Here is a 27,468-nt window from a genome sequence, read left to right on the forward strand (position 1 = left end):
AAATTCTGTGAATATTGTTGAAATGGTAACAAAGGATTTACAATATCACATAAACTTAGTTGATAAAGCAGTTGCAGGGTTTGAAAGGATTGACTCCAATTTTGAAAGAAGCTGTGCTGTGGGTAAAACGCTACTAAACAGCTTTGCATGCTAGAGACATCTTTCCTGAAAGGAAGAATCATTCAATGTGGCAAACTTCCTTTATTGTCATATTTGCTTTATTGCAGTGGTCTGGAACTCAACCTAAAATATCTCAGAGGTATGCTTATACATCAGCTCCTTGAAGAGTGACACTTTGTTAAATGTCCTTTTGTTATAACATTGATAAAAAAAACATTTTCTGGCCGGAGCCACAGTTTGTGTCAAGTTTGCATGTTTTCTCTATGTCTACATGGGTTTTCTCTGGGTACTCAGCTTTCTCCCACATCCCAAAGATGTGCATGTCAGGTGAATGGGCGTGTCTACATGGTCCCAGTGGAAGGGAGTGTGGAGATGTGTGTGTGTGTGTGTGTGAGTGCACTTTGAGATGGGATGGCTGCCTTTCCAGGACCGATTTCCGCCCTGCCTCCTGAGCTGCTGGGATAGGCTCCAGCCACTGGCAACGCTGAACTGAAATGAGAGGGTTGGAAAATAAGTGAGTGAAGAATGATTGAGTGAATACACATTATTGTAAAATAACAATTCAAAGCTTCTACAACAATCATGCAAATGCACCACAGTAAATGATGCATTCTGAACGCACTCAGTAAGCCTGCCAGATTTGTTCTTGTTTGTTTGTAAACTGCATGGTGATGGTAGGTGCTCCTTACAATTTTTCCTTTGCAAACATTTACTCCTTGATTCAATCCACCATCACTAGGACTGCTGTCACTCACTGATTCACCAAAAAATTGGGTAATTATCTTGTTTCTATTAATCTTTCTTAAGTATATATATCTCACATGTATTTCACTGTTTAACATTAGAAGTGTTTTGGTTTGGACTTTTTTAGAAGTTTGGTGGTATTTTGGGGACCAGAAATAGGCTGTAGGAACTTAATTCTTGTTTATATCAATTAGCTCATAGTAAAATTGGTTTTGCTTAATGTGGCAGTTCCCAAAAACATATGAATATTGTTCAGTGAGAACTTACTGTAATTGTTATGCAACTTCTGTTCTGATGACAACCCAGTTGTTGTTCTTTTTAATGAAATGATACTGGAAGGAAATAGCGCTTTGCATTGCTGTAAACTAACAAGGCGTCCTCCTATCTGTGGCTTACTTATGGTTCCTCAGCACTTTGCTGCTCTTCGGCACTGTGGGCAGCAGATCTCATTCTGCTGGTGTTTTTCCTTCACTTTGTCATGCCATCAAGTACTTCTTGCTGATATGGCCCAGTTTCAGTTTGTTTCACCAGAAAATAAATTTTATTTGACAGCTTCATAGCTTTTCATCCTTCCCATGTTACTCCAAACACATGCTCACTGGGTTTCCATAGCTCATCGAGTAATCTCTTACAGACTCTTTCTACGTTATAAGAACATTCCCTGTTTGCCTTCCTTGACATCTCTTTCTTAAACTCTTTTCCGATATCACAATCCTCGCTTCCTGGGAGAAAAGAGTTGTGTTGTGAAAAGAGCATACTTGGGATTCAGAGTTTTTAGATTCCAGTATTACCTCCTTCTGCAACTCCCTAGCTGTGAAAATTTAAGTGGTTGCTTGGTCTCAGTTTCCTTAGTTGCAAATGGGAATGACAAATGGGACTTTCCCCACAGAGGCACTGTGAGGATTACTTGAGATAGTACATGTCAAAAGCTGTTCCTAGAGATTTCAAAATGTGTTCATTGTTATTTCAGCAGGTCGATTTTCTTCTAATTTTTACTCTGATAGACTCTCAATTCATGCAAATAATACATGGCCTATTTGCAGTTTAAATTTAATTACTGATTCACAAAACATGTATTTACTTTCTCCTAACATTAATCATTGGTACCAAGCCAGGTTTTGACCTTTTTTACCTGAGGAATTTAGAGTTGGAAATAAAAGGCCAAATTATAAGAGGGAGAACTAAGTATAGTTCAAGTCCTAAAGTATGCTAATTAACACATTTGTTTGCCTTTGGAACATCTGGGAAAGCAACTATATACTAATTCTCTTAAAAATGATTTATTTAAACATTTGTGGAAGATTCAGGTGTGTGATTTTAATTGCACAATTAATTAATTATTGGTGAGGTCCTTTTATTTCTTCCCAGTAATCAACATAATAAAATGCTGTAGTATAAATTATGGCAGAAAAGAAAATTAATAAATGTAGTTGCAGCTTTTAATTTTTATTCTGAAAGTATGTTTAAACAATTTATTATTAATTTTTAACTAGATTTTTTCTTCTTTCTTGCTCTTTCCTTTCCCCCTTCTCCCTTTTTGCTGATTCTTTCCTTCCTTCTTTCCTTCAGTTTATACAAACAAAACACAATAATGAGAACAATGCTATATGAAAGACCTTCCCTAAAAATATTTAAGCTGTGAAAAGATGAAAACAAAGGAATGGACAGCAATGCCTAATTTGATATTTGTCTATGAATTAATAGGTAAGAAGGAAAAAAGGTTGCTGATCGTGTGTGTGTATTTATGTTTGTCTGTTTATAAACAATCTGGCGCATTCATGCCCAATGAAGGGTTAATTACTTTTGACATTTTGTTAATTGGAAATGTCATTCTCTTACTTACTATTTCTTGTCTTTTTAGATCAGCTATTTTTAAACTTCTATCAGACTTTGACGTTTATCAATTTTCAGTTAATAAAACGTGAATTTGATATCCTTACAAACTTACCAGTGGTAAATATCATCTCCTAAGTAGTACTGTTTGAAAATCACATCTACTTGTCTTCCAGTGTATCTGGTACCTGGACTATCTAACTGGTACCTGGACTGTTCTCCACTTATCTTTCCTTTGGGTGAAGATTTCAAAGATTTCTGGTAAAACATAAATGTGCTCTTGGGGAAAGTCTATCATGAAAACATATTTACCCGTTAATAATTTAGCTTGTATCTAGCAGCAAAAAAGTGGGACACAGATCCAGGATGCTCAGCTCAGGAGGTCAGAACATGGCCAGCCAGTCAGAGCCAGTTTCATCACCTTTGGAGTAAGACAGTCTAGGGCCCTGTGAATGCATCTCTGTGGGAGGTGGGTGCTGACAAGGCAGGGCACTGGAGACAATCCTTACCCTTCCCAGTGGAGCTTAGATGGCAGCAAACTCAATACGCCTGTTTATACGAGTCATGACTGAAGGATGTAGATGGTTTTAAGCAAGTTCCTCAGAACCATGCAATTCTACCTCCCCTGCTGATTAGCTGCACAGCCTGAACAGTTACTAAAATTTCTGAAGCTGTTTTCTCATCTGCCAGATGTATATGGTAGTATCTTTTTTTCTCGGTTATGATAATGATTAAAGGTAGTCATGCTTATAAAGTACATAGCACAGTACCCAGCCTGTACTCAATAAAGATCAATAAGCTGTATATCCACATAAGTACTATATTGATAGCTAATTCTGTGCCTCTTAATATGCCTTGAATTGCATGTAACAGGAAAATCTGATTCAAACTTTACTATAAAGGCTGAAACCATAAAGAGACTCATTGGCTCACATAAGTGGTAAGCAGAGTTAGTCAGGCCTCCAAGTTGGTTTGCTTCAGTGGTGTGGTAATATCGTTAAGGCCCACTCACCATCTTTCTCTCCCCACTTTACTTCTGGTGTTAGCTTTATCCCAAGGCTGGCTTCTCTTTGCTGTTGGGAGGTGGCCGTGAACACTTCCTGGGTCTACATGTTTCCCCCTCCAGGGGGTCTACATGTTTCCCCCTCTCAAAAATGTAAGAACTCTCCTTTCCTAGAAGCTCCCTGTGTCTCTTTGATCCAACTTGGCCTATATATTTAGCCCATATATTCATCCCAGGCCCAAAAACTATAACTAGAAGAAGGAATAAAATTGATAAGTTTAAGCCTTAGTCACCAGCTCTAACTTGATGTCAGCTTCTCTCAAAACACGGGGGTCACAAAGGAGAATGTGGATATCCTCGGAAGCGGGGCATGAATGATGAGGAGAAGATCACAGAATCAATTACAGTGTTAATTACACCTAAAGCACCACCAGCAAATCTGTGTATCTCTATGGGACGTGGGTTTTGACAAGGCAGGGCACTAGAGACAAACGTTACCCTTCCCAGTGTAGCTTAGGACTTGTGATTTCCCTTGTAGAATGTTTTGGAAGAGGCAGGGGTCTTAGAGGTCACCTAGACTTTAAGAGGCTATCTTAAATCTGGTATCACAGAGCTTATTATTGGTACACTTAGGAGCAGAACGTAAGTGTCCTGATGCTATATTGGATCTCTTTTCCCCATACAGCACAGCTCTGCCTCTTGAGCTCTTCCTGTACTTTCTGATATTACATCTGGAAAAGTCACACAGCTAGTGTGTGGAAGTCTTGGAACTGGATCTGCCACTTCAGCCCCATGCTTCATTTAAGGCACCAGTGGAACATGGCGCATTTTGGAAAATAAGTCCAGAATGTGTATATACTAACCTGGGCAGGCAAGAACTTTGTTCTTATATTACAGTGGAGACCAGGAATGGTGGCTCACACTTGTAATCCCAGCACTTTGGGAGGCTGAGGCAGGAGAATCATCTGAGATCGGGAGTTGGAGACCAGCCTGGCTACATGGTGAAAACCTGTCTCTACCAAAAAATGCAAAAATCAGCTAGGCGTGGTGGTAGCACCTGTAGTCCCAGCTACTGGGAAGGCTGAGCTGGGAGAATCGCTTGAGCCTGGGAGGTGGAAGTTGCAGTGAGCAGAGATCATGTGACTGTACTCCAGCCTGGGCAACAGACTGAGACCCTGTCTCAAACAAAACAAAACAAACAAAACAAAACACACCAATGGAGAACTAGAAGCTGGCATTCACAGGGTATTCTTGTGACCGTAGCCATTGGATTTAGTGGCTCTTATAAGAGCCCTAATCAGTTATTAGGACTCTTGAAAGAAAATAGTGTCATGTATATGGATATTCATTTCAGCATTCTTTATAATGACAGAGCCCTGGAAACAACTTAAACACCTACCAATGGGGAAATGGTAAAATACATTACATTGCAACATTAGGACAATGGCATAGCTCCATTTGTGATGGAAATGTTTACATAAATGTTCATCAAGATACAGGTTATGTGAAGAAAGCTTTGCTTAGAAGAACATGGTATTATGCCCCTAATCATTGTGTGTGTGTGTGTGTGTGTGTGTGTGTGTATGTATGTTTATATGTAGCTGAGCTTATATTTCTTTAAGAGTATTAGAGAATCTGTAGACAGTAATTACCTGGGAAGGAAATTAGAGGTCTGATTGAGACAAAGACATTTTCACTAATTGATTTTTTTAAAACAAGCATATATACTACATTTTCACTTAAAAATACTGCTTATAAAAGAACTTAGTCTTCCTGGTTTCAGAACTTGAGTATCAATGTAGGGTCTATCATTTCTTGGCAACATGATCTTAGGCAAGACATTTTATTTCTCAGTTTTCTCACCTGCAAAATGAAGACGATGATGTTCGTCACACAAGTGTTATGCAAATTAACTCTCTGTGAAAGTGCTTTCTAAGCTCTCAAGGGGTGATTACTATGGGGCACTTTCCTTGGTAATCATCTTCTTCCTCCTTTTCCACACAGTTCCCCCACAGCCCACTGCCTCAGGGAAGATGTCTGTCATTAAAGGGCAAATAATCTCCTTGGAATTCCTGGTTGGCCAGGAGCACTGACTGAGAAGGAAGGCTAAGGAATTCAGGGAAGGTTTAATTTGGATTCCACCAACCTTTTCCCATAATTTGATGAGCATTTTAATTCTGTGCAACTGGACTCAGTGTTCCCAGGTCCTAACTCAACTCTGAAATGAGATTCAGAAATCCTCACTGCATTCTCACCTGTCCAGACAAGATGGAAAAGTCTAATTCCATTTCAGTTCATTATTTGTTCAACCAGTAGTTACTGAACACCAACTGTATGCTAGGTGCTCAGGGGAATTCATCAGTCCCCTGGAGTTTAAGTAGAGCAGACACAGCAAATATTTGTTAGCTAACTATTGTGCACAGTCATGAGAACTTATTTTAAATAAAGGATGTTGGTGAATGAAACACTTTTATCCACTAAATCCAATGGCTACCATCACAAGAATATCCTACAAATACTAGCTTCTTGTTCTCTATTGTTAATATATGAAAAAAGTGACTGCCTGCCCAGGTTAGTATAGACACTTCCTGGACATATTTTCCAAAATGTATCAATGGTCAGGGGGCCAGTAGGAGCTAGGCATGAGTGTTTTCTAAGAGTTTCAGCATGCCTTCTATCCTAGGTCTATGAGTTTGATCCATGCATCTCCAGGCATCTGCAGAGGACTGTGACAGTTAATGGGAGAAGCAGAACAAATGGAGATTTCTGGAGACAAGACAAAGATATGTTTTTAGGACTTAGCATTATTGATGAGAACTTGAGAGGACTGACAGATCATGAACCAACTTTGGATCTTCTTTCATAGAAAGACCATGATTCATATGCAGGAACTTCCCTTCCTAGCCCTCCCCCACTTGCCGTCTCCTGCAAACCTACTTACTCACAGAAGAACTTCACTATTAGAGAGCTTGAATTGAAATAATTCATGTCTGAAAAAGAAACTTCTTGTTGGAACACAGACATCATTGACAATTAGCCAGGGTTCCAATAAGAAAAAAGGGAGGCCCAGGCAAGGTAAATGCATTTGTGTTTATATAACATGTGATGTGTTTTGAAGTTCTCCCCAAGGAGAAAAGCCTTCTCTTCAACTTCAAAAGCCATTTTCATGTTTTTGAAATTACTGGAAAATTATGGGCTAAACCCCCTTCACACGTAATTTATTTCATCTAGTATCTCATATTTTGTGATAACATGCAAATACCATATGTTGCACTTTATAGATGGAGGAGGGAGGGGAAGAGAACTGGCAGAATTATCACTAGGCACTGCAAAACCTTCCATTGAAATCCACGTTTACCACGGTGACATTTACTAGTTACGGCAGAGCTGATCAACTGCAGATTTTCCTGCTGCTGAGGCTAAATTGCAAGCTGCTCATAATGCCATCAGATGCTGCTGGGTTTCCAGCCAATGAGAACTTTGGGAATACTTTCCTCCCTCCCTTTTTTCCACCACAGTAGAGCCCCCATGCCACCATGCGTGCAAAGTCGGCACACACTGCTGTGTTTGAACTTCATTGACCTCGCACAGCACTTTCTTAGAATAAATACAACTCCCATCAACTTATGGGTTCCAAATACTCAAGCCAGAAATCCCAAGGCCTTCATTTTTGTTTTCCCTAACAGGTATTTATTTTTCTAAATGAAATGTTCAATATCTAGGAGTATATATTATTCATAAGACTGAAGAAGGCAAAAAAAAAAAAAACCCACATCTTGCATTCTGCTATTCTATTTCATCTGAGGCAAAATGTTTTATGCCAGGCCAAGTGAGTCAAAAACACAAAGCTATTATTCAGCCCATAGCTGCTTCAATCATTTCTCTACCAACAATGGTGAAAAGATGTGATTTTACAACAAACAGGAAGAAAAAGCTTGAACACTCTCTGGGAACGTGTTTAAGACATTGATTTATGTTCCGTGCTGAGTCTTACACCTGCAGTTCAAGCAAAACCCAACTTGGCTGCCCCACAGAGTCTGGTTTATTAGGTATCAAGGAGTCGCAAGAAGCCATGTAATTAAAACCGTAATTAACTGGAAAAGGAAAGTGCCACCTGAGTTTTGAGAGGCTGTCAATTTTATTTGCATTACAGCTCTCCTTCTGTTTCTCTTCTCGGACTTTTTCTTTTACTTTGCATGATCAGAAAACAATATATACATACACACTATGTACATATTTGCTTTGTAATGTATTTAAACCTGCATTAATGGCTACTTCTTATGGAAAAAGTCGCAAGAGTTGTTACCTGCTTCAGGTTTTCTAGATCAATTTGATCAGAGGAGAGGAGAAACTGTATGAAATGTGACATCCAATATGGTAGCCACCAGCCACATGTGGCTATGGAGCACTCAAACTGTGGTCAGTCACAAGGAAGATGCGCTGTAAGTTTAAAATACATGTCAGATGTTGAAGATGCAGTACAAAACAGAATGTAAGAAATAGCTCAGTGATACTTTTTATATTGATTGCTTGACAAGTGATATTATTTTGAATATATTGGGTTGCGTAAATATATATATATTTATTTATATACTTATATATATAAATATACATTATTTAATTTCACCTGTTTACTTTTTTTTGTTTTAGAAGGGCTACTATAACATTTAGAATTGGACATGTGGCTCATGCTGTATTTCTATTGGGCAGTGCTGGTCTAGAGGTGAGGTGCTGCATAGCCTACTGAATTATGAAAAGATGCACTAGAAATACTTTTCTTGTCCTTTCTGCCATCCTGAGAGCTGAAAGGGCTCACCAGCAGGGAGGAATTAGGAGCACTTGGTGTCAGTGTGCAAGGGTACTGGAACCTGTTATTAAGGCTTATGTTTATAATTGCCGGATTGTTCAACTCAATTTCTCAATAAATGGCTCAAAGGGAGATGTCGGAGCAGCACAACTGGAGCTTCAAGGGTCCTTTCTTCTGTAACTGCCCCTTGGCCAACAGAGGTTCAAACACACCATGAAATATGTGAGCACCAGAATGAGGAGTGCTAGAAACTTCAAATGGAAGTACTGAAAAAGAGTTCAAAACCAACAAGTGTGCCTTAATTTGTGAATTAAAGTGCTGATAAAACAATCTTTTGAAGAGGTCAATCCATTTACATTTGATTCTGTAAACATCCGTCTCACATTATTACACCATCTTTCTGAACCACATCCTTTGTGGGTTATGGAAAGGATTTGTAATAAAGACATAATTATAGAATAGTTTTGAAGGTGGCTAGGGGTGAGGGCTTTTTGGTACTTTACATCTGAAATAGGCAAAAAATTTAAAAATAGCCTAGTCTTCCTCTTTTCCTTTTTTAATTTTTTTTTTTTTTTTTGGTGTGGGGAGGTAGCAGAGATAGATGGTTTTGACACATCCAAAACTGAATGCAGTCAACAGAGTGAAAAGATAATCTAGAGGATGGGAGAAAATATCTGCAAACTTTTCAAATGACAGGATTAATATTCAGAATATACAAGAAACTCAAACATCTCAACAGCAAAGACATAAACAATCTGATTAAAAAATGGGAAAATGTCCTTTGTAGATATTTCTCTAAAGAAGACATACAAATGGCCAAGAAATATTTTTAAATGCTCAACATCATTAATCATCAGGGAAATGCAAATCAACAACCCACAATGAGTTAATATCTCACCTCAGGATGGCTGTTATTATAAAAGACACAAAAGAACAAATGCTGGTGAGGATGCAAGAAAAGGGACCTCTTATACACTGTTGGTGGGAATGCAGACTAGTACAGCCACTCTGGAGAACATTATGGAGTTTCCTCAAAAAATTACAAATAAAACTACCACATGATCCAGCAACTCCACTATTGGGCATTTATCCAAAAGTAAGGAAATCAGCATATCAAGACATCTGCACCCCCATATTTATTGCAGCACTAGTCACAATAGCCAAGATAGGGATTCAACCTAGGTGTTCCACAACAGATGACTGAATAATGAAAATGTATATATATATATATATATATATACATTGTATATATATATATATACACATTGTGTATATATATATATATATACACATGGTATATATATGGTATATATATATAATGGTATATATGTGGTATATATATATATATATATATACACAATGGAACATTATTCAGCCATAAAAAGAAATAAAATCCTGTTATTTTCAGCAAGATGGATGGTACTGGAGGACATGATGTTACGTGAAATAATCCAGGAAGAGAAATGTAAACACTGCATTTTCTCACTTATATGTAGAAGGTAAAAATAGAAGATCTCATAGAAGTAAAAAGTAGACAGAGGATACTAGAAGCTGGGAAGGTTAGGAAGAAGGGGAGGCTAGGGAGAGATTTGTTAAAGGATACAAAATTCAGCTGGATAGGATGACTAAAGTCTAGTGTTCTATATCACTGTAGGAGGACTATAGTAATATATATTATACAGTTTCAAATAGCAAGAAGGACTTTGAACGTTCCCAATGCAAAGAAATGATAAATGATTAAGATGATGGATATGCCAGTTACCCTGACCTGATCTCTATACATGTCCTGAAACATCACGAGGTACCCCCAAAACACATAAAATTATTGTGTCAATTAAAAAATAAAATAAAAATATTGTTAAAAAAGAGGAATGTAGCATCTTGTTTCTCTATTACCATTATAATAGCAACAAATCGATCAATTGAAACTACCCAAAGGAAGTTAAGACACTGAGAACCCCTTCCTTTGGCCAGAGTGGGGGAAAATATTATGTGTCTTTCTAGCCTAAATCTTTCCCCACATCTCTGCAGTCACACATTCTTTAAGCTGCATTTATTACAAGGTAAGGGTCTCTGGAATCTTCCAGTTGAGAACAGGAATACGTCACTGCGTAATTTTGGGAAGTGAGCCTGAGGTACTCAGAGCAGATGACACACGGGTCTTAGGTCCTGATTCAGCTACAAGTCAGCAGGGCACCCCAGGACCATCTGTGTTCTATAAATTACAGTAATGCTGGCACATGCGGCTTGTAAATCACCCATGAACAGGCTTCACCTCGTGACACACGACATGAACCCTGTTGTATATTCCAATAAACTCCCATAAACCATCTGATATAAACTACGGATTATGTTTCTTTAGGGGTTGGAATACTTAAGACTTTTCTTTGCTGCTCTGATTCCCTTTCACATGTGAAGTGAATACACACGATATGTTCCATTCCCTTTCCCATACACTAGCATTTTGCGATTTTTCAAGGGCAGAATTTTACTTAGTGGCTGACATGAGCAATTTGGTGAACTTCAAAGGACCAATTTTTTTTTCCCTGTTGCCTTCTTTAATAAACTCGTTTCTTTCAACACGACTGTGAATGTCAAAGTCTTGTGGTTACTACACATAGAAAAGACGATTTATAAACAGCAAATTAATGACCAAATTGTCAGTAACCTACTTTGCTGAATATAAATAAACGCTTATCATAAAGGGTCGTATCATTTATATGGCTTTGCTGGGTTTCTGGCAATTTACACGGCTGCCTTCTACAATAGTTTTGTGTGTGTGTGCAGGAGCACGAGGAGAAAGAATAGCTGGAGTGGAGACAGCATTCAATTCCATTTATGGCTCCTCCATAAATGGTTCTAAGCAACCGTTTTTGGTTGGAACTCAGTGTTACCTTATTCATGGAGTCTGGTCCTTCCTCCATCTTCAGGGAATTCTTTTCCGAGGAATTCCTTTTTAAGGCTCATCATGCTAACTTGTTGGTCCACATGCCAGAAAAAGTGGCAGAAAAATACCTAAATATAAACTCTTTCCAAGACATCAAGATTTGCTTCTATTAAGAAACATGGTAATTTTTTTTCCTTCTCTCTACTTTTCATTTTGTAAAACAGTAAGGACAAAACTACATTTTCATTTATTTTTGTCACATAATTAAAGTGCTTTATTTGGACAATTCTTTCAGTTCAGGGTATTTTGGTGTAGCATTAAATTATTGCCTTTATGCCACTTTTTACAGATATACAGATGTAAATGAAAAGGAGAGATCATTATTTTGTTGTGGAACTTAAATGAAGCATAAAATATTTGTGAGACAGAATTCAGTAGCTTCTTAAGGGTCTAAAGGATGAGATAATTCAGAATTAATTTTATTGGTCTGATGTATCCTAGTCATATTTAGCTGAAAGTTATGTTAAGTTTCCACATTTGTTGTCTGAAAAATGTATTGATTATTTTCTACATAGACTCTCAAGCCTACATAAGGAAAACACAATGCTATCTTCAATGAGTGATTCAAGATTTGTAAAAGGTTCACATACTCAATAGAAATTAGATAACTTTGTTTTCAAAGTTATAGTAGTTCCTTGAGATATAAACATTCTAAAATCACATAAAGTCTAAATATTTTCATTTTCAGACTTTGCTGAGAAAATGCCCCTATAACTGAATGTAACACTCTTAGTGGAAAAGAAGTAAACATTAAATTTTGCTCAAACACAGAGCAGCCCTACTATGAATTCAAAAACACAGCTTCCAGAAAAATCTAAATACATGGTACCATTCCTTACTTGTCACAATTTATCCTGTAATTTTAGGGATTTATTGATTGTAGTGGAAACATTTGCAAATAACTTAAAAATTTCATGAAACGTTGTGCATCTCGAAGGATTTCATTTGGTTCTTCTTTTTCAACTGCAATCAATGAATTTTTTCAAAACTCTTAATATGCTGAACTAGGGTATATTTAAGAGATTGTTGGAAATTCCCAAAAGGAGGATTTAAGAAAACAAATATGAACAAAGATGAACTTTGTAGAATTATTTTCTTTCATTCACATAATTTTTGAACAAGTTCTGTTTCTGCTTTCTATTACATCTAAATAGTTCTCATTTTTATTCAGCATCAAAAGATATTAATGTGGGTGTGTCAAACCAAGGTTTGGGTTCTTTGAACCTATCAAACTATTTTTTTCAAATATTTGGGGTTTGATAAAACCCAAAATGCATACTACCAGCACTTTTTCCATTAATTATTAAACCCATGTGCATTTTGAGAAAAATTTGATCCATATGGGTTCTGGTTCATTTATGTTTTACTCATCAAAATGCTTTTTCTTTTACATTTGCTGAGGAAAGCTTTACTTCCAACTATGTGGTCAATTTTGGAATAGGTGTGGTGTGGTGCTGAAAAAAATGTATATTCTGTTGATGTGGGGTGGAGAGTTCTGTAGATGTCTATTAGGTCCACTTGGTGCAGAGCTGAGTTCAGTTCCTGGGTATCCTTGTTAACTTTCTGTCTCGTTGATCTGTCTAATGTTGACAGTGGGGTGTTAAAGTCTCCCATTATTATTGTGTGGGAGTCTAAGTCTCTTTGGAGGTCACTCAGGACTTGCTTTATGAATCTGGGTGCTCTGTATTGGGTGCATATATATTTAGGATAGTTAGCTCTTCTTGTTGAACTGATCCCTTTACGATTATGTAATGGCCTTCTTTGTCTCTTCTGATCTTTGTTGGTTTAAAGTCTGTTTTATCAGAGTCTAGGATTGCAACCCCTGCCTTTTTTGTTTTCCATTTTCTTGGTGGATCTTCCTCCATCCTTTTATTTTGAGCCTATATGTGTCTCTGCATGTGAGATGGGTTTCCTGAATACAGCACACTGAAGGGTCTTGACTCTTTATCCAATTTGCCAGTCTGTGTCTTTTAATTGCAGCATTTAGTCTATTTACATTTAAAGTTAATATTGTTATGTGAGAATTTGATCCGAACAGAAATTATAACAAACTGTCTCTCAGACCACAGTGCAATCAAACTAGAACTCAGGATTAAGAAACTCACTCAAAACCACTCAACTACATGGAAACTGAACAACTTGCTCCTGAATGACTACTGGGTGCATAACGAAATGAAGGCAGAAATAAAGATGTTCTTTGAAACCAATGAGAACAAAGACACAACATACCAGAATCTCTGGGACACATTCAAAGCAGTGTGTAGAGGGAAATTTATAGCACTAAATGCCCACAAGAGAAAGCAGGAAAGATCCAAAATTGACATCCTAACATCACAATTAAAAGAACTAGAAAAGCAAGGCAAACACATTCAAAAGCTAGGAGAAGGCAAGAAATCTCTAAAATCAGAGCAGAACTGAAGGAAATAGAGACACAAAAAACCCTTCAAAAAATTAATGAATCCAGGAGCTGGTTTTTTGAAAAGGTCAACAAAATTGATAGAACGCTAGCAAGACTAATAAAGAAGAAAAGAGAGAAGAATCAAATAGATGCAATAAAAAATGATAAAGGGGATATCACCACTGAACCCACAGAAATACAAACTACCATCAGAGAATGCTACAAACACCTCTACACAAATAAACTAGAAAATCTAGAAGAAATGGATAAATTCCTGGACGCATACATCCTCCCAAGACTAAACCAGGAAGAAGTTGAATCTCTGAATAGACCAATAACAGGCTCTGAAATTGTGGCAATAATCAATAGCTTACCAACTAAAAAGAGTCCAGGACCTGATGGATTCACACCCGAATTCTATCAGAGGTACAAGGAGGAACTGGTACCATTCCTTCTGAAACTATTCCAATCAATAGAAAAAGAGGGAATCCTCCCTAACTCATTTTATGAGGCCAGCATCATCCTGATACCAAAGCCCGGCAGAGACACAACCAAAAAAGAGAATTTTAGACCAATATCCTTGATGAACATTGATGCAAAAATCCTCAATAAAATACTGGCAAACCAAATCCAGCAGCACATCAAAAAGCTTATCCACCATGATCAAGTGGGCTTCATCCCTGGGATGCAAGGCTGGTTCAACATACGCAAATCAATAAATGTAATCCAGCATATAAACAGAACCAAAGACAAAAACCACATGATTATCTCAATAGATGCAGAAGAGGCCTTTGACAAAATGCAACAACTCTTCATGCTAAAACCTCTCAATAAATTAGGTATTGATGGGACGTATTTCAAAATAATAAGAGCTATCTATGACAAACCCACAGCCAATATCATACTGAATGGGCAAAAACTGGAAGCATTCCCTTTGAAAACTGGCACAAGACAGGGATGCCCTCTCTCACCACTCCTATTCAACATAGTGTTGGAAGTTCTGGCCAGGGCAATTAGGCAGGAGAAGGAAATAAAGGGTATTCAATTAGGAAAAAAGGAAGTCAAATTGTTCCTGTTTGCAGATGACATGATTGTATATCTAGAAAACCCCATTGTCTCAGCCCAAAATCTTAAGCGGATAAGCAACTTCAGCAAAGTCTCAGGATAAAAAATCAATGTACAAAAATCACACGCATTCTTATACACCAATAACAGACACACAGAGAGCCAAATCATGAGTGAACTTCCATTCATAATTGCTTCAAAGAGAATAAAATACCTAGGAATCCAACTTACAAGGGATGTGAAGGACCTCTTCAAGGAGAACTACAAACCACTGCTCAATGAAATAAAAGAGGACACAAACAAATGGAAGAACATTCCATGCTCATGGGTTGGAAGAATCAATATCGTGAAAATGGCCATACTGCCCAAGGTAATTTATAGATTCAATGCCATCCCCATCAAGCTACCAATGACTTTCTTCACAGAATTGGAAAAAACTACTTTAAAGTTCATATGGAACCAAAAAAGAGCCCACATTGCCAAGTCAATCCTAAGCCAAAAGAACAAAGCTGGAGGCATCACGCTACCTGACTTCAAACTATACTACAAGGCTACAGTAACCAAAACAGCATGGTACTGGTACCAAAACAGAGATGTAGATCAATGGAACAGAACAGAGCCCTCAGAAATAACGCTGCATATCTACAACTATCTGATCTTTGACAAACCTGACAAAAACAAGAAATGGGGAAAGGATTCCCTATTTAATATATGGTGCTGGGAAAACTGGCTAGCCATATGTAGAAAGCTGAAACTGGATCCCTTCCTTATACGTTATAGAAAAATTAATTCAAGATGGATTAAAGACTTAAATGTTAGACCTAAAACCATGAAAACCCTAGAAGAAAATCTAGGCATTGCCATTCAGGACATAGGCGTGGGCAAGGACTTCATGTCTAAAACACCAAAAGCAATGGCAACAAAAGCCAAAATTGACAAATGGGATCTAATTAAACTAAAGAGCTTCTGCACAGCCAAAGAAACTACCATCAGAGTGAACAGGCAACCTAAAGAATGGGAGAAAATTTTTGCAACCTACTCATCTGACAAAGGGCTAATATCCAGAATCTACAATGAACTCAAACAAATTTACAAGAAAAAAACAACCCCATCAAAAAGTGGGCAAAGGATATGAACAGACACTTCTCAAAAGAAGACATTTATGCAACCAAAAAACCCATGAAAAAATGCTCATCATCACTGGCCATCAGAGAAACGCAAATCAAAACCACAATGAGATACCATCTCACACCATTTAGAATGGCCATCATTAAAAAGTCAGGAAACACAGGTGCTGGAGAGGATGTGGAGAAATAGGAACACTTTTACACTGTTGTTGGGACTGTAAACTAGTTCAACCATTGTGGGGAAGTCATTGTGGTGATTCCTCAGGGATCTAGAACTAGAAATACCATTTAACCCAGCCATCCCATTACTGGGTATATATCCAAAGTACTATAAATCATGCTGCTATAAAGACACACGCACACGTATGTTTATTGCAGCACTATTCGCAATAGCAAAGACTTGGAACCAACCCAAATGTCCATCAATGATAGACTGGATTAAGAAAATATGGCACAAGCCCATGTCCAGGAAATCTTTTGAGCCCTGTTAAGTTTTTCGAACTTTGCCAAGAATAAACAAAGTTGAACACCAGAAGATTCAAGTTGGCTTGTAATCCTATACCTATGGAGCATTAGTGGGTTCTAAACTTGTGTTAAATACATATTCTCATCCTTAATAGGTAGTTGGATATCTCCAGGGGAAGCTTGAGGCTTGATAGAGAAAGCAAAAGTCAGATATATGTCAACAAAAACACCAGAAAAATCTCAGAATGCATCACAATTCATTAAAAATTAATTTGATTATATTTTATTTTGAGTACATATGCAGAGATGTTCCCTCGAATCAGAACTGGAAGGCTAGAAGACATCTCAAGTTGGTAACCAAAAAAAAATATTTGAACAACAATTCAACAACAATTCCTAAATATCGGGATTTGGATAAAAATAATCATGAGAAATAATTGCTTTTTGGAGGAAAAAATGGGAATGTGGTCTATGGTGCTTTGTTTTTTTCTATTTCTTCCCTTTCAAATGTCTATTTTCTTCCATTTCAAGTGTCTATTGTCATTGTTTTTGCTTTTGTTGTTTTAATTGTTGTTTATTTTTGTGCCTCCTTTCTTCTCTGGAACTAACAGGCCAAGTCAAACTAAGATCAGAAGTAGAGATTCCATTTTAAGGGACTAGCTTTTGATTAGTTTGGATTGTTAGTCTCAGAAATTCTAGAAGAGGAAAATTAAAAAATATTACAAATAATATAATATATTACTTCTAGAGGCCATAGAAAATAAAATCTAACACTGCCATGATTGAGGTTATACTTAAAAAGAGTCCTTGTCTTTTAGACAGTCCTATTGAAAAAAAAGTATGTAATTGTATATATATATATATAGATAGATAGATATAATTCAATTAAATTATATATAATTGAAATGGCATGATCGTTGGGATTTACTGCAAAACAGAGTATGCATTAAGGATACAGGTGGAGGTATAGATGAAGCAAAGTAATTGTCATTGCTAGATGCTGGGCACACTGGTGTTCATTACATCACTTGGTTTCCTTTATTTATTTATTTATTTTTTATTTTTTTATTTTTTATATATGCTTTTATTTTTCCGTGATTACAAACACAACTGAATATCAAATGCACAAAGTAAGAATTATATGGGGAAAAAAATCAGATACGTTCATATATGTATCACCTTTTCAAGGCTACTTCCATCCAGAATAACCTTGGTTTGCCAGGGCCAATAGAAAGAAGTCACAAAATCACCTTTAGTCAAATTTGTGTGTTTGCTTTCTTCTATAATTCCAATACCTCCACCATCAACGACTTGAGATAGCTGCCAAGGTGTTATATAATCAGTGCCAGTGTCTTCATTCATTCTACAACGAAGACTGTCACTTCACACTTGGAAGGTTGCACAGCGGCCAGGCAGAGGCGCTCCTCACTTCCCAGATGGGGCGGCCGGGCAGAGGGGCTTCTCACTTCCCAGACGAGGCGGCCAGGCAGAGGCGCTCCTCACGTCCCAGACGGGGCGGCCGGACATTGGATGACTACTGTGCCTACTATGCAGGCTTTGGGTCCACTCAGCCAATGCTACAGTCACACCTGGATCAAAATCTAGCCTCAGCTACTCCAAGTATCTCTCCTGCCTCATGGGACATCTGTAGAAACCTACCATCATTATGATGCAGAAATATATTTTGAAAGTATGAGGAAATTAACACCTCTTGGGACAGTTCTTGACTCGTGGGGAGGAGGAGCTGCTGGACAATTCTGAAGGATATCTCACACAGCCCCTTAGACAGTCCCTAGAAGAATTGCACCCCCAGTTCCCACAGTGTGATCAGCTTGATAATATATTATTAGATGGGTGTTTATCCCTTTCCTGTCACAGTTTTCCTGATGTCCTTCTCCTGTTCCTTAGAATTTCTTCCTAAGATAAACTACCTGCATCGAGCCCTTACGATAATTTCTAGACACATAGAGTCTTAGCCCAAACCTTTGTCTCAGGCTAAGAGCATTTTTATGCTTAAAATTTTTCATAATAAAAAGTTTTAATAAATGTTTTTGCTTTACTTTTTATATCCCTAATACAATCTCAATTTTATTTAAAAATATAGGAACAAGCATTACTTTAACAATTAGAATTTTATATTGCTACTGTTCTCTTAGAAGCCATATTTATATTTCATTTCTCCCATAGAATTTTAATATTGTTATGATTTAAAGTCTTTTATTGATTATTCAATCATGATTCTCTGTCACAAAAATATGCATATAAATTTATTTTATTAATTTTTAAATTTCCTGTAACCAAAAGCCTTGGAGCATTAAAATATTTATTCTGGATTGAGTTAATATTACATATACCTATTACATTCAATTGATCAAAAATAATAAAAATATATTTCAAAGTTTAAGAAACTATTTTTAAACATGAAGAGTAAAATTTATTGGAAACACCTCTCTTAGTGAAATGGATACAGCTCTCAGTTCATATGTTGTGGAAAAATATTACCAGAATGAGAAAAGTTTCAGGATCAATTTTGTTTTTACTTTTCATTGTTAAAGATTAAAATTTTGAGAAAATTTGCTCATATAAGTAGGTAAGAAGAAGAAATGTTTAAATAGCAGTGTCACTCAGTTTCTTGAAATCATTTTGAGTTGTGTTAAAAATCATATCGTGGTATATAATCAAAAATTATTTTTATTGGAATATTGACAATATTAGTTTTTCCTGCAATTTTATTGATAACAAAAAGTTGGAAACCTACTTTCTTATCAAAGGATGTATTAGGGTCATTAACTTTATCAAGACACCAATATTTTGAAGCATTCCTTGTTTGGCAGTGCATCCTGGGAAGTACAGTGTAAAAAATAGGATGGGTGAGAGATGCCATTCTTTTATAAAGTAGGAGAGGAACAGCTGTGAAAGGGAGGTTATTTAAAATATGAGTTTTTATTTTAATTTAGATGTAATTTATATATCATAAAATTTACACTTCAAAATTGTACAATTCAGTGGTTTCTAGTAGTTTCACAAAGTTGTGCAACCATTATCCCTATTTAATTTCAGAGTATTTTTATTACCCCAAAAAGAAACTCTATAATCATTAGCAGCCACACATAGTTTTCTCTCTACAAGTTCCTGGAAACCACTAAGGTACTTTCTGTCTCTATGAGTTGCTTATTCTGGGTATTTCATATGCAGTAAGTGGAACAATATACCATGTGACCTTTTATGCCTGGCTTCTTTCACTTAACACAGTGTTTTCAAGGTTTATCCATGTTGTGGCATGTATCAGTATTTCATTCATTTTTATGGCTGAATCATATTCCACTGTATGTATATATCATATTTTCTTCATTCATTGATTGATGGGTATTTTGGTTGTTTTGACTTTTTGGCTGTTAGGAAAAACGCTACTATGAATATTCATGCTTTTTGTGGAGGTGTTTTCTATTCTCTTGGGTATCTGCCTGGGAGTGGAATTGCCGAGTTATGTGGTAACTGTTATACTTAACTTTCTGAGGCACTAACAAACTGTTTTCCAAAGTGTAGGTAGCATATTACACTCCCACCAGCCATGTACGGGGATTTCAGTTTTTTACATCCTCACTAACATTCATTACTTTCTGGATTTTTGATTATAGCCATCTTAGTGGGCATGAAGTGGTATCTCATTGTGATTTTGATTTGCATTTCCCCAATGGTTGGTGATATTAAACATCTATTTATTTCCATGTCCATATCTTCTTTGAAGGATTGTCTATTCAAATCTTTTGCCTATTGTTAATTGAGTTATTTGTATTTTTACTGTTTAGTTGTACATATTCGTTATATTTTCTAGATCTAAGTTCCTTATCAGTTATATGATTCACAAATATTTTCTCCCATTCTGTGGATTATTTATTTTTTCACTTTATTGATAATGTCCTTTGATGCACAAAACTTTTAAATTTCGATGAAGTCTAATTTGCCTATTATTTCTTGTTATTGCTTGTGTGTTTGGTGTCATGTCTAAGAAACCATTGTCTAATCCTAGGTTATAAAGAGTTACACCTGTGTTTTCTTCTAAGCGTTACATAGTTTTAGCTCTTATATTTAGGTCTTTGGTCCATCCATTTTGAGGTATATGGTATGAGGTGGGGGCCCAACTTCGTTCTTTGTATGTGGATATCCAGTTGTCGCAAAGCCACTTGTTGAAAGGCTTTTTCCCCATTGAATTGTCTTGGCACCCTTGTCAACAATCAATTGACCATAAATATATGGGCTTATTTCTAGACTCTCAATTCTATTCCTTTCATCGGTATGTCTAATGGTACCATACAATCTTGATTTCCATAGCTTTATATCAAGTTTCGTAATAGTGTGAGTCCTCTCACTTTGTTATTTTTCAAGATTGTTTTGGCTATTCTGGGTCTCTTGCATTTTCTGTATGAATTTTTGCCATAGCTTCTCAATTTCTTTCTTTCTTTCTTTCTTTCTTTCTTTCTTTCTTTCTTTCTTTCTTTCTTTCTTTCTTTCCTTCCTTCCTTCCTTCCTTCCTTCCTTCCTTCCTTCCTTCCTTCCTTCCGTTTTTTTTTTTTTTTTTTTTTTTTTTCAGATGGAGTCTTGCTCTGTCACCCAGGCTGGAGTGCAGTGGTGCGATCTCGGCTCACTGCAACCTTCGCCTCCCGGGTTCAAGCGATTCTCCTGCCTCAGCCTCCTGAGTAGCTGGGACTACAGGGGCCTGCCACCATGCCCAGCTAATTTTTTTTGTATTTTCAGTAGAGACGGGGTTCACTGTGTTAGCCAGGATGGCCTCCATCTCCTGACTTTGTGATGCCCCCACCTCAGCCTCCCAAAGTGCTGGGATTACAGGCATGAGCCACCGCGCCCTGCCTATGTTGCCATCTTAGTGATACAGTTGACCCCGAACAAGATGAGGGTTAGGAGCACCAACCCCCAACACAGTAGAAAATCCATGTATAACTTTTGACCCTCTCCCAACTTAACTACTAATAGTCTAGTGTTGACTGGAGGCCTTATGGATAACATAAACTGTCTATTAACACATATGTTGTTACATTATATGTATTATATACTGTATTTTAGAAATGAAGTAAGCTAGAGAAAAGACAATGTTATTAAGAAAATTGTTTAAGGAAAATAAAATCTATTATTCATTGAGTGGAAGTGGATCATCATAAAGGTCATTTTCATGTGGAGCAGGTTGAGGAAGAGAAGGAAGAGAGGTTGATCTTGCTGTCTCAGGGGTTGCAGAGGTGGAAGAGGTGGAGAGGGTGGAAGTGGGGAGACAGATGAGGCAGACACACTCAGTGTAACACATATATTTTATTGAAAAATATCTGTGTATAAGTGGACGTATGTAGTTCAAACAGTGGTCAACTGTATTAGGTCTTCTAATCCATGAACACAGAATATCTTTTTCAAAAAGTCTCATTTAATTTATTCCAACATGGTTGTAGTTTTTAGTATGTAGTCTTGCACTTTTGTTTGTTAAATATTTGTCATTTATTTTGTGATGTTACTGTAAGTGAAATTACTTTCTTAATTCCATTTTCAGATTGTTTGCTACTAGCGTACAGATATACAGCTGATTTTTGTGTATTGATCTTATACTCTGCAACCTCACTGAACTTTTTATTAGTTCTGATAGCTGTTTTGTAGATTCTTCAGGCTTTTCAATAAGCAAGATCATGTCATTTGCAAATAGAGATAGTCTTATATCTTCTTTTCCAACCTGGATGCCTTTTATTTCTTTGTCTTGCCTAATTGCTCTGGATTGAATCTCCAATACAATAATGAATAGAAGTAGTGACAGCAGATAGCCTTGTGTTGTTCCTGTTCTTAGAAGAAATTATAACATTAGCGTTATGTTTTTGTAGGTGCCATTTATCAAGGTGATGAAGTTCCTTCTATTCTTAGGTCTTTAATCCCTCCATTTTGAAGCATATGATACAAGGAAGGGGCCCAGCTTCTTTTGCATGTGGATATCTAGTTGTCCCAAAGCCACTTGTTAAAAGGCTTTACTGTGATATATGTATGTGTGTGTGTGTTTTACCACAAAAGGTTACTGTTATATCTTGGCAAATGCTTTTCTGCATTGTTAAGATAAAGTTTTTGCCCATGACTTTATTAATATAGAATATTACATTGATTGATTTTCACACATTGAACTGACCTGTCTTCTTGGAATAAATCCCACTTGCTTATGCTGTATAATTCTTTTTACACATTGTTGGATTTGGTCTGTTCACACTGTGTGGAGAGTCTTTGTGTCTGTATTCATAAGGCCTATTGGTCTGTAGTTTTCTTTCTTTTTTAGTAATTGATTTGCCTAGTTTTGGTATCAGGGTAATATGGACCTCATAGAATGAATTAAGAATTGTTCTCACTCCTTCCATTTTTTGTAAGAGTTTCCAAAGGATTGGTTTAGTTCTTTCTTAGGCAGATCAGTTTTATAGAAGTGGAGAAAAGTCTAAACAATGTGGTTATAAGGCACTAATTACTTATGCCAGGCTTTTAGATATTTGAATAGGCATCTTATTTTCAACAATATTGTAAAGTCATTTATTTATTAAACAATTTATTTTGTTTAGTCATTTATTTATTAAACAAAAAATTACAAAAATGTTTTGTAAAGTCATTTATTTATGTTTTGTTAAGTCATTTATTTATGTTTTGTAAAGTCATTTATTTATTAAACAAATATTTATTGAACATCTACTATGTACTAGGCACTGTGGTAGGAGCTACAGGTGAAACAGTGAACAACATGATCTATGCCCCGTAGAAGGTAACAGTCCAATCACAATGAGAGACAAGAAACAAGTGAAATAAATAAACAAAAGCCAAACAAATACTGTTGGCAAGGAAATTACCTATACGTCTCTCTAACACCACCTCCTCAATGTCAGAAACACTGGCTTAAATGCATTCTGTACCCAATAAAGGTGGAATCGTGTATTTTGTTATGATTGTTGCCCTATAGCTTGGCTGAGAAGGTTAGGTTACACACATAGAGTAATATGAGAATTATTTAAGACAAAATAGGATTTCATAGTTCTCCTCCTATAGTAAGGGAAAGGAATATATTAAGGTTTGAAAACCTAACTCTCAAAGTCTGATGTATAAGACAGATAACAACTTAACACTACATCTTATCCACAAAGCTAACCATTGTTCAGATGGTGGCTCTTAACATTAGTGTTTCTTAAACTGTCGTATGCAGAAAAAAAAAAAAACCACCTAGAGATCTTCTTAAAATGCAGGTTTTGATCCCACAAATCTGTAGGACCACAAAATCCTGCATTTCTTCTGAACTTCTAGATACTGGCTGTGCTACTGGTCCACAGACCTTACCTTGAGTGACGAGGCTTTATCTCCCTTCCTTCTTGCCTGAAAGCAAAGAACCAAGAGATATCTGGTGAATTAGATAGGAAAAATTTCCTTCAGATTTTCCAAGGTAACTGAGTGGCTGCAAAACTACCCATTGATGAGACAGCTAGAAAAATCACCTGAGTTTTCATATAACTGAGAGTAACATATGAGAAAACCAGCAGAGAGGGAACAGGGAACGCTTATCCTCTTGAATGATGTCATTTATGCCAAAACTTAATTATAAGCAAACATCCATCTTTCCTGTCAAACAATTTAATGCACATAGTCCAAATCATTTTTAATGTAAATATAAATGATTCTTGTGTGTAGCCATTGGGGAGATGGTTAACGGGGGGAGGGAGGAGGAGGATGGATAGTTAATTCTACTTTGTAAAGGGAAAATAGCCTCAGTGCCTTTAGATTCTCTACCTATTAGGAAAAAAAAAAAACAACCAAAACCATAAAACATTGGTGATTGGGAATTGGCTTACTAGTGTCCACAATGCAGGGATTTGCCTTGAAGAATTTTACTTTATTTCTGCCTTCCAGTCAGATATTCAATCTAGAAATATGTGTTTCTTTTATCAGCATGATGACTTTTTCCCCCTCATTTATATGGTTGTGTTTTCTGGCACATTTCTGTTCCCACAAACAGTTCTCTGGAGTTTTATGTATGAAGAAGCTTTTAAGTAAAAGATCAATTTGGTAAAAACCAAAATTATTCATTGAAACCAATATAGTATGCTGTGAAACCAGAAAATATAGAAACCATGAGCTCTTCTTATTGGTACATAAACTCATGCATTTGAGACCGTTGCAAAACTGAAATCACTCAATTTCAAATGCTCTTAAAGTACTAGGTAACTCTGTGAATCTTGATAGGAGAAAATGGGGAACAAGAGTAACAAGGTGTATTGGGCATGGATCCAGCAGGGAGCTGATTTAAGAGAGGAAAGAGTATGCATATTGACCAACCCAATAATCAGGATTAAAAGTATTCACTTTGGTCTGTAATCTCATATATATATGATGCAATTTTTACAACTGATAGGCAGAAATATGTCCAATAATTTTTGAAAAGCATTCCAAAATCAACTTCCATTAACATGCATTTTTATGCCTGCTAATATGTTTGGGAGTGTATTAGAGAATGTAAAGGATTTAAAAAGGGATAGGGCATTGCTCCTACATTCAAGGAAATTATGAGCAAACTGCTAAAGTGATGCTCATCTTGAAGGGGAATGTGAAAAAAAGAGAAATAGAGAGAGAGAGAGAGAACTCACCTCTGTCTATGATGCCTAGGAGACTTTCTAGAGAACATGTGTTTAGGAGGTAGGGGATCAGAGAGTTGAGTCATCTCCCTGAAATGAGAAAAGGACAGTCTCTGGTCTGGTCCCAGGCATTAGAGGGACCCCTCCAACCCTCCTTGTTGCATCCTTCCTATGGGGCAAGAGTCTGCTGGGCCAAATGCATGTGCCCACATACAGCCCAGTCCTCTTCTAGACATGCTTCAGATCCTTAAAACTGTGGCACTTAAAACTGTGGGATTGCCTATTTCAGTGACCTTGGGTTAGCTTCCAGGGCTGTGCAAGTGTGGATGCCTCACTGCTACAGGGCACACTGAGGCTACCTCACAGGTGTCCATCTGCAGGTCAACTCTTGGGAATGTTTTCAGATCTCCTCAGCACTCTGAAGATGATTTCTGTGAGGCCATGTAGAGGGAGAAGTGTGCTCATGATAAAAAGGAAGGTTGTTGCCCAGGGCACACTTATACTTTTTTATGTCAACCAACTTCTGGTTCTGATGGAAAACTGGAACTGAAAATCAAACTTGAGACTCTTAGCTCAGTATGCTTTCCCTGTTTCATATTTTCTTCACTGTATGTTTGCATTTTCTCCCCAAATTCAACTTTAAGGTTTTTCTTGGAACAGGCACTAAAGTAGGAAAAAGAACTGGAATAAATTGTCTTTCCACCAACTCTGGCCATTTATCTCAAATCCTTCATACCATTTCCTATCCCCTTCTTTTAGTTTGAAGGAAATCAGAAAGGAGAGAGGACAGGCCAAAAAGGGAAAGGGAGAAAGAGGAGCAAAAAGAAAAGATTTCCCTGGTGCTGTTTGCATCTCTGCTCTGGGGCTACTTGCCAAGGCATAGAATTATAACTGCTGATGAGCAGAGAGGAAGACAGAGACTGCTCTTCCTTCTTTCTTTCTCCAATCTCCAGAGCTGACATGGAATTAAGAGAATCTCCTTTATCCACAGCCAAGAGCAGACACTGGTGGCAGTAGTCCATACTTCATGCTAGGTAGGAGTTTCTCACTTAGTTCTATGGTTTGGGGAAAAAAAATACCTTCTGCCATGTTTTCCTAGTTGTGACTTTTCAAAAGAAAAGCTTCAGTTATTTCCACAGTGGCCCTGTGGCTGGCACTATTGACTGCCTCACTGCCAGTTGCTAGGGAGCCTGTTTTGGCAGGAGAGGTGGTGGAGATGTTTCCTTTATGCTCTATCTGTATACTTTTATAATTATTGGCAGATATGGTTTGGCTTTGTGTCCCCACCCAAATCTAATCTTGAATTGTAGTTCCCATAATCCCCATGTGTCGTTTGAGGGACCAGGTGGAGATAATTGAATCATGGGGGCTGTTCCCCCAATCCTGTTCTCATGATAGTGAGTGAATTCTCAGGAGATATGATGGTTTTATAGGGGGCTTCCTTCTTTGCTTGGCACTCATTCTCTTTCCTGCCACTCTGTGAAGAGGTGCCTTCTGCCATGACTGTAAGTTTCCTGAGGCCTCCCCAGCCATGTGGAACTGTGAGTCAATTAGAACTCTTTTCTTTATAAATTACCCAGTCTCAGGCATTTCCTAATAGCAATGTGAGAATGGACTAATACACGGGCTGTGTGTCAGAAGCTACTGCTTTGATTTTATTGCCCTATTTCTATATCCGTTAGATCCCTATTTGAAAATGCCTTTCTCCTTCTTCCTTATGAATTCACAAAATTTGAACTTAAATCCTCTCAATTGTCTCCAGTATCATCAAGCTGGCCTTGTGATAGGTGACATATTTTGGACCAAATGACCAAGGCACCATTCAATAATTCATTAGCCATGTCTCTTAGATCCTACAGTGTCATAACATTAGTAGAAACTTCTAAAAGAAGGAAGTTAGTAACTCCAGCCAACACTTTCAATGCACCCTTTTAAGGGAAATCTCAATAGCAAATGAATTGTATCAGTCAGCCTGTAAAAATTGACCACCTTTAAAAGGCTGCTTAGGCCTGGAGTGAGTTAAAAATAAAGTGTAGAATGTGGTCACTGCCCACAATAGGAAAGGAGACAGTAAGAGTTGTCCTAGACAAATAACCAGAAATGTTTCTTGCTGTATGTCCTTGGCTTTTAGGTTGTAGAGGGTGTTTTTTTTTGTTTTTTTGTTTTTTTTTTTGGAGATGGAGTCTCTCTCTGTAGCCCAGGCTGGAGTGCAGTGGCACGATCTCAGCTCACTGCAACCTCTGCTTCCCAGGTCCTGGTTCAAGCAATCCCTCTGCCTCAGCCTCCTGAGTAGCTGGGATTACAGGAACGTGCCACC

Source organism: Nomascus leucogenys, chromosome 14 (genome assembly GCF_006542625.1).
Source record: "Nomascus leucogenys isolate Asia chromosome 14, Asia_NLE_v1, whole genome shotgun sequence".
Taxonomy (NCBI): domain Eukaryota; kingdom Metazoa; phylum Chordata; class Mammalia; order Primates; family Hylobatidae; genus Nomascus; species Nomascus leucogenys.